Consider the following 9,944-nt stretch of genomic DNA (forward strand, 5'->3'; position numbering starts at 1 on the left):
AAATCTTATAATGTCAACCTCGTTTTTTCCTATAATAACAAACTAAAAGGAATGTTAATAAAAAATAACCCTAAGGAAAAAAACAACATAATATATGAAATTCCATCTTTGGACTGCCCCTCTTTTTATATCGGCCAGTCTAGCAAGGATTTAGGTATATGTATGAAACAGAATAAGTATTCTGTCAAAACTGGGCAAACATTCAATTCTATATTCATTCATTTAAGTGAAAACTCTCACAGGATAAATTGGACTGAAAGTTCAGTGATTGCCAGATCGAAAGATTTCTCTTCACAAAATCTTTTAGAGTCTGCTATTATAGAGCTAACTTCCAGTTGTAATTTTAACCTTAGCCATTGCATGTATTATCTGGCCCCCTGTCTTAATAATATGCTCAAGAATGACCCAAAAGATAAAGTCACTGACTTAATTACAATTTATTTACCTTATATTTTCTATGTATTCGTATGTTTAATATATTTTTTGTAAAAATGTTCATCTTATAAAAATTGTTAGTGTTTTCAAAAACGGGAATTATTGAGTTGTACTTTTATAACTTTTTTTGGTGGTCAGTCACCTTCCTTGTATAATCTTTCAGTTGTCCTGTCCCTACCTCTGAGTTGTTGAGCCTAATACTTTTTGGTAGGTCTACTAATTCTTCAATTGTGTTGGATTCCAGGTACTTATTTTTTTCCTTTGTAATCCCCATCTGTCATTTACACGAGGTTTCTTTGAAAACTGATTTTTATATTTCTTCAGTCTGCTATGTAAAGGACAGGAAGTCAAAAGGCCTTGCAGTACTCCATTGTTTCTCTTTCCTTCGTGGGATTGCCTTTATTTATACAGTATATTCATCACGTTACAAATTTTCGTGATTCAGTTATACATACATATATATGCATGTGTATAGTATACATGATAAATATACACACACACACATATATATATATATATATATATATATATATATATATATATATATATATATATATATATATATATATATATATATATATATATATATATATATATATATATATATATATATATATATATATTTATATATATATATATATATATATATATATATATATATATATATATATATATATATATATATATATATATATATATATATATATATATATATATATATAATGTATGTATGTGTGTGTGTGTATACATATATTTATTATATATATATATATATATATATGTATATATATAATATTTTATTATAATATACACATATATATATGTTTGTATAAAATTATATCATACGAAAATATTTGTAAACTGAATGAATATATGTAAGATAAAGAATATAAAGATAAAGAAAGAGAGAGAGAGAGAGAGAGAGAGAGAGAGAGAGAGAGAGAGAGAGAGAGAGAGAGAATATTACAGAAAACTCAAAGGAAATGATAAACTATCGGATAAAATCTGAAACCTGTTCAAGACTGCATCAAAATAGAGAGAGAGAGAGAGAGAGAGAGAGAGGGTACCTGCCTTACTCCAAGGAAGCAGCCTCTGGGTCCGACCCTTCCCTTCAAGGCTGCCCTCAAGAGACTGGCCAGCCTTGGGGGCTTCTGGGGCCCATCCTTGAAATTCTTCGGCGCTCTCCAGTCCTGCTTCCCCAGCTTGGCAGGATACCTGCTTTCCTCTGAGAATGCAGCCTCTGGGTCAGACCCTTCCCTTCCAAGCTGCCCTAAAGAGACTGGCCTGCCTTGAGGCTTTTGGGCCTTCCCCTTGAAGTTTTTGGGCCCTTTCCAGGACCACTTCCCCAGCCTCGCAGGATACCTGCCTTCCTCCGAGGAAGCAGCCTCTGGGTCGAACCCTTCCCTTCAAAGCTGCCCTCAAAAGACTGGAGAGCCTTGGGGGCTTTTGGGGCCCATCCTTGAGGGGCTTGGACCATCTCCAGGTCCGCTTCCCCAGCCTGGCAGGATACCTGCCTTCTTCCGAGGAAGCAGCCTCTGGGTCGGACCCTTCCCTTCACCATACTCTTTGCTTTCTCTTACCCAGCTTTTCAAATATGACACTTGCTCTCTCTGAAGGCTTCCAGATGATTTGAAGCATCTTGGAGATTGTTCCTGGACACTTTGGAGTTCAGCGCATGTGCGAATGGCATTTCTCTCATTCTTCCAAGAGCTGGAGACTGAAGGATTCCAAAATGTCTTCAAGGAAAATCCCAAAGGTTTTAGATCATTTTAACATCGCGTTAACCATTACTTAGAGTTCTTTTTCTGACACATAAGCAGTTTCTTAACTTTAACAAGTCGTCTTCTATAATCTTCTGGGATTCCCTCTATCTGATCTGATATATATAGTGCATGCTTTTTTTATTTTTGTTTAATTTTTACTATTTTACCGAAATTTCATCCGATTTTCATGATGCTTACTTTGATTAGTATTTATAAATACCTGATCTCTTAACCTGAATATTGATGACCTTTATCAAACTGTTCCAGTCTGTGGACCTTTTTTAAGCTAAACATTATTTTCGATATCACATAACAGTATTTCCCATAAATGTCAAAACTCTTGTGATAACATGACCATGACTTCAATATTCTTAAGCTTTTCTTTATCTCAGACCATTCTGACCTTATGGGTCTTTGGATCAACACCTCTGTCCTCTCCAACGATTCCCTTCCTGCAAAACCACCTCTGATACTCTGGAAGTTCTCTGTTAGGTGACTTATTAGCCTTTCTCCTTCATTTTTTCTTGTTTGGGGTGTTTTCTGCGGAGTGGTGATTGTTGCTTTTGTAACTGAGACACTGACCTTTGGACACTGAATGTCGATAAGAATTTACCCACACTTAATGAAACATTTGTCCCTTCCTGCATCATAACTTCCTCTCTTTCTAGCCATTGATTTGACTGATCTTGGTTCTCAGCCATATGGTTGAGACAGCAGTAGCATCAGTCATTACTTCTTTTGTACATGTTAGGAAGTGTTGTCTCACTGTATTTCAAACTGGTAGTTGTACTACTAGTCTCTTGTACTACGAAAAATCTGGCATCCCGATTCCCAAGAACGAATCTCCGATATCAAACGCATTTAGCAGTGGAAGGCTTTTTAAGGCACCTAGAAAGTTTAGCCTACTGTACACAAATATTCCCTGCTCAAAAATGAACTACGTAAGATTGATATCTATTTAGGCTACAGAATTCAAGGCTAACACTAGTCTGCCGTCAGTGGCATTTAAAAGCTTGAAACAATAAATATCAGCTTACATATTCTCAACCCCTGCAAAATTCATTGAATTTGTAAAACTACTTGGAGATGCGGGGTATCGATCCCCGTACCTCTCACATGCTAAGCGAGCGCTCTACCACTTGAGCTACATCCCCGTGAAAGTAAGAGAATTAAGACCTTCAAGACGAATTAAATGGAAGGAGACAATGGTCAGACCAGTACCACGCCCAGGATCCTGACTGCACCACATAGCGAAAGTCGTCGATCCGCAGCGGTCTGACGGGCGCTCGAATCTCCAGGTGCCGAATCGTTTATCAGCTTCCCTTCGCCTTCGGTGATATTCCTGAGGTAGGATGAATTGGATATTAACGTCATTTGTAGCTCGATATTTTGATACACACTCACACACACACACACACACACACACACACACACACACACACACACACATATATATATATATATATATATATATATATATATATATATATATATATATATATATATATATATATATATGCTTAAAAATCACAGTAGATGCACGTGACTTCAGTGTATAAGCGAATCCCACTGGCAAAAGACAGGCAGAAGTTCAGTAGTACCAAGCGCTTTCACGTTTATTGATGCATCGTCGGGGCACAAATGAGACACAAATATGAAGAAGGTTACAAAGTAAACAAATAGAACAAGAAATACCAGATGGTCAATTGTCAAAGGGTAATAAACAGAAAGTTAATCCAGGATAATCCGGGATCGAGCTGTCACAAACTGAACCTAAGACCAAACAAAATGACATACCAGATTTAGGTTAAAACATGTATAACCTTGAATACCAGATGGTTAATTGCCAGAAAAGAAAAGGTTAATCCACGGCAAATCCGGGATCACGCGGTCACAAACTAATCCAAATATATACTTAACCATAAGGAAAACGGAATATTACCCATTCAAATTGCAGTAACGTATAAAAATTAATATCAATTTTGCTTATATTTATCAACAACTTTTTTAATTATTAAAGCATCAAGTTTAAATAAACCAAGACTTAAATTTAGATCACTTTCATTATTTGACTTAATAAAACAAGATTCGATGATATTCCTTTTAACTGTGTCATTGCACGGGACTAAAGGTCTTGCTTTACTCCAGTTAATAGGATGATCTAAATCTCTCATATGTACGAATAATGCATTCGATATTTGGCCAGTTCTCACAGAATATTGGTGTTGTTTGATTCTTTGTGAAAGTGGTTTTCCAGTTTGTCCATAATATATTTTATCACATTTTTACAAGGAATTTCATAGATGCAGCCAGAAACATCTCTAGGAGAATTTTTTATCACTAAACTCTCAACATTAAAATTACTGAAAACAACATTTATGTTGAAAAGCTTTAAAATTCTAGGAATTTGTAAAAACCTTTCGTCATACGGTAATTTGAGAATATTATGCTTACTGAATTCAAGTTTGTTATTAGTTAAATAAAATGTTTTCTTGGCTCTTTTCCATGCTACATCTACAAAGGTCCTTGGGTATTTAAGTTTCAAAGCAATATCATAAATAGTTTTGATCTCAGCATCAATGAACTGCGGGCTACAAACACGTAAAGCCCTTAAGAACATTCCAGAAAAAACAGAGAATTTAACATTCTGATGGTGATTGGAATAATAATGAACAAAAGAGGCAATGTTAGTTGATTTTCGAAAGACTGAAAAGGTGAAATTTCTATCATGTCTATGGACAGTTACATCAAGAAAATTCAAACTACAATTTCTTTCTTCCTCTACAGTAAATTTTATAGAAGGGACTAAATTATTTAGCTTAACGAGAAATTCCTGGAGATTTTCGTGAACTGGCCAGATACAAAAATGTCATCTACATACCAAAACCATATAACTTTTCAGGGGCAAAATTTTGGTAAGAATTTTGTCTCAAAAATTCCATGTAAATATTGCTAAGGACACAGGAGATAAGGGATTACCCATAGCCATACCAAACTTTTGTACAAAAATTCCCCATTGAAACAAAATTTACTATCTTTGATACAAACCTTATAAGTTTTGTGAGGTTTGCTACAGTTAAGGGAATGTCATAACTTACTAATTCTTCCTCTAAAAATCCAGTAAATCATCTACCGGCACTTTTTGTAAATAAAGAGACAACATCAAAACTAACCATAGTAAAATCAGATTTCAAATTCAAGCTATTCAATTTGTCTATAAAGTCGACATTATTTTTTATATTCATATTAGAAATGTTTCCTACCAATGGTGTAAGAATTTTTACAAGCCATTTAGATAAGTTATACGAAACTGAGCCTGCTGAACTAATGATTGGTCTAATAGGGTTATTGATTTTGTGCGTCTTGACTAAACCGTAGAGATATGGTAGGGAGGGGCACTGTGTGGTAAACTGTTTAATTAAATGGTCAGAGCCCTTAAAAATGGATTTAATTTGTTTGCTAAAATGAGAGTTAACTGTCTGTGTGGGATCTGACCTCAGTTTCGTATAAGTTCCACTATCATTCAATAATGCCATTATTTTATTTATGTAGTCACTTTTATTCATTATTACCACTGCATTGGACTTATCAGCCTTTGTTACTTGCAATGTTTCGTCTTTTTTAAGGTTTTTGTATGCCTGGAGAAATCGTACGGGAACATTTGGGGAAGAAGGCTTGGCCATAGCACCATACACAATACCTTTACAAATACTGATGTCATCAGGACACAAATCATGACAAAATTTTTCCAAATAACAAAATGATTTTGAAATGTTAACATAATCTAGGTTACCGTCAGAAACACCAAAACTTAATCCATATCCTAAAGCCGCTGTTGTAGCACTATCCACTGGTTTATTGTTATGGTAAACTAAGAAAGTGTTGCAACCGTCTTGAAAGGAAGCTTCAATTTAAGCTGAAGAACCTTATTGCTGAAAGCGACAGAACTAAACATGCCAACGTGAATTTTATCGTTAATTTATCAGACAAACCAGTGGATAGTGCTACGATATTTATTTTCCTACAGTAAGAAAATAAATCTTGTAATTTATTATAAGAACCACCGCACCCGTGATCTTGTGATGAAGAATGACCCCTCTCCACCAGCAAGAGAACCCCTCAAGCAGAAGAACGTGGTCTACCAATTTGTATGTCCTGTCCGAGGATGCCCCGGTGCTTATATTGGAATGACCACGATGCGTCTGTCAAAAGGGATCTCCTTCCCACGCCCAGGAGGGTGCCATCATGAACCACGCCCATAACTACTCACAATATTTCCATCTCCCGCGACAGTATTATACAAAATATAAGTATAATCGGGAGAGCCGCCGACCCCCTCGACGTCTGCGCGTGCTAGAGGCGCCTCATTGCCGAGAGAAAACCAACAATGAATACGACGCAGGAGGCATCGCTCCTACCCACGAATTTAAGAAGAATAATGCAGAACACCCACTAAATCCAACGAATACCTGAAAACGACAACCCTGAGAATGGAGATGCCCCTGATGAGCGAGGCGCCCTTCGAGACAATCGCCCGACTACGACAGAAAGAGTAGATAATGACATCATGCATCCTCAGCCCAATAGCAGCCAAACTACCGATGATGTCAGCGGGCATGACATCACGCAACGGCAGGCCAATGGGAACGCTGGAATGAATGATATTCCCAGGTTGCGAAGATCTGTCAGGATCGAGCTTCGCTGCAGAAATTTGGCTTGAAGTTCGCCGACTGCAACCAATCAGAATTCGCCGTCCATGACCCCCCCTGAAGCCCGTGTATAAGTTCAGAAGGACCTATGCAATTTGCCAGTCCTCTACTAGCTCCCGCTGGAGAATGACAGAAGAGTCTGTCGAAACGTCGCGGCAACAATTGTATAGAACTAACTGTATAGAATATATAAAGAAGCAGAATCCAGATTTTGACTTTTCCCCAATGAAATGACAAATATAGACGAGCTGTTAGCACGCACCTCCACTGAAGAGAAGTCCGCAATAAGGAAAATAGAAAAAGTCTTCTACAAAATAAATGCAGCTGAAGCAGCAATAATATACAATAATAATAATAATAATAATATAATAGTAAAAACAATATCATTAAGAGTATTAATAATAAGATAATATTAATAGCAAAAAAAGCTAAAAATAATAATAGTAATAAAGTATAGTACTATGAGCCAGACTGAGGCCTTTAAATATGGCCGCCCGAGGTCACACGCTCAGCAGGTAGATCACCACTCCAGTGACTGACGCTCTATGACTTCTGAAATTATATATATATATATATATATATATATATATATATATATATATATATATATATATATATATATATATGTATATATACATATACTGTATATATATATATATATATATATGTATATGTATATGTATATATATACACATATATGTATGTATGTATATGTATATACTCATATATATATATATATATATATATATATATATATATATATATATATATATATATATATATATATATATATATATATATATATATATATATATATATATATATATATATATATATATATATATATATATATATATATATATATATATATATACTGCAGTGAAGGAAACTTCTTTTCAAGCAACCTCACCCGTTTGTACATCTGTAACGTAACAGAGAAAGAAACACAATTCATTTTAATTGTTTTAATTACCAGAACTGTGGGTTTTCATCCGCCCCTTCATCAGCTCTCTCCTTCATTCCCAAAATGGATAAGCCTTTAATCCTTCTCTCTGTTCAATATGACTACCTAAGGACTTGTTTCCAGGTGACCTTCTAAGGTGCCTTCCTCAATGGCCTCAGACAACGGGCAAGGGAGGAACAAAAAAGAGAAAGTTGGCACCGCACCACCTGGGCATGGTAAGCTCTCCCCGAGTTCTGACTGGATGCCATGTGCTTGCTAGAAAACGAGGTGAATTTTGGCCTTTGCGCCATCTGTCCGGATGCCCATGTGTATTCCCCTGAGGTTAGAAATAGATGATGCAACAGCAGTCGAGAGAGAGAAGCGCTCAAAACTCCACTAAGGACAGATGTCCTTACCTTTGCCTGTTCCTTGTACCCTCCACTTGTTCGACTCGGAAGTTCGAGCCAGTATACTTTTGTTGTGGCATCCCCTTAATTCCCTCCTACAGCGTCGGCGCCCTGTTGAACAACAGCATCGTCATCTTGACAAAGGTAATGTACTGGGAATAAGGTTTCTTAGTCAGTCACGGTCCTGTTATTTCTCTGATTTATTTTCTCTTTCCATTGTGCGATCACCTTCAGTAATTTGTTGAACTGAGTTATTTGGCACCATCTGCGCATTCCCTCAGTTCCCTTTGAGCGCCTTATTATTCTTACAAGTAACCGTCTTGCATATCTAGCAGATTGGCCCTGGCTGTGGAACCACTCGGCTCTATCCTATGTGCAGTGGCCTTATGCCACCCCTTAATCTACCCCTCTGAAATGTTCCTGTTATGACAACATCATCGGCATAGAATATTTTTCCTGTGTAGGATTCATTCATTTAGCAGGTCTTTATTATTACCTGCCCAGTAATTCGTCATTCTTCTGATCTGTGTTTATTATGTAAATATAATTAATTAAGAGAACCCTTGAGTTTTTCGTAAACTTCCCCTAAGCCACAGATTTTCCCTTGATTTATTCATCTATGGAGTTGCCTTATCAGTCTATTTAGGCAGATGATTTAATGAAATACAGTAGATTTCTTGATAATGTAAAAATTCCCAGCATTTATCCTTTGTCTCCCAGAATCCTGTAAGTAAGTATCAAAGGTATATTCAACATGACTAATATATATATATATATATATATATATATATATATATATATATATATATATATATATATATATATATACAATTGTAACAGCCACAATGCCCTCTTAACTTTCTTGAATTCTTCATCGCACTGAGGCTATTACAATTACATATGTATCTGGTAAATAGTGACCAGTAGATTCTATATATATATATATATATATATATATATATATATATATATATATATATATATATATATATATATATATATATATATATAGACAATACCATATATAATGAAAGAGAAACAATGGAGCACTGCAAGGCCTTTTAACTTCCTGTCCTTTACTTAGCAGACTGAGGAAATATAAAAATAAGTTTACAAAGAAAGCTCGTATAAATGACTGATGGTGGATTACAAAGGGAAAAATATGCACATGGAATCCAACACAATTGAAGAATTAAAAACAGGGTTAAGTTATCACAAAGGATTAGGCTCAACAGCTCAGAAGCAGGTACAGGACAATTAAAAGATTGTACAAGGTAGGTGACTGACCACCAAAAAATGTTATAAAAGTACTACTCAATAATTCTCACTTTGGTAAACACTAACAATTTAAAAAAAATATATTAGATATATGAATACATAGAAAATATATATATAAGGTAAATAATTTGGAATTAAGTCAGTGATTTTATCTTTTAGTTCATTCTTGAGCATATTACTAATACAGGGGTCCAAATAATACACGCCACGGCTAAAGTTAAAATTACAACTGGAATTAAGCTGTATAATAGCAGATTCTAAAAGATTTTTTGAAGAGAAATCTTTCGATCTGGCAATCACTGAACTTTCAGTCCAATTTATCCTGTGAGAGTTTTCACTTGAACTAATGAATATAGCAGTGGATGTTTGCCCTGTTTTGACAGAATACTTATGCTGTTTAATACGCACA

At 35.4% G+C, this 9,944-nt stretch overlaps 1 non-coding gene across 1 annotated transcript; it reads right to left on the reverse strand.

Moving 5' to 3' along the window:
* Window positions 1-3,279: 3,279 nt before the first annotated feature.
* Window positions 3,280-3,352, reverse strand: TRNAA-AGC (transfer RNA alanine (anticodon AGC)). The gene has a single exon. It is a non-coding gene; the product is annotated as a tRNA-Ala (tRNA).
* Window positions 3,353-9,944: the final 6,592 nt, after the last annotated feature.

The sequence above is a fragment of the Macrobrachium rosenbergii genome, chromosome 24, assembly GCF_040412425.1.
Source record: "Macrobrachium rosenbergii isolate ZJJX-2024 chromosome 24, ASM4041242v1, whole genome shotgun sequence".
NCBI lineage: Eukaryota > Metazoa > Arthropoda > Malacostraca > Decapoda > Palaemonidae > Macrobrachium > Macrobrachium rosenbergii.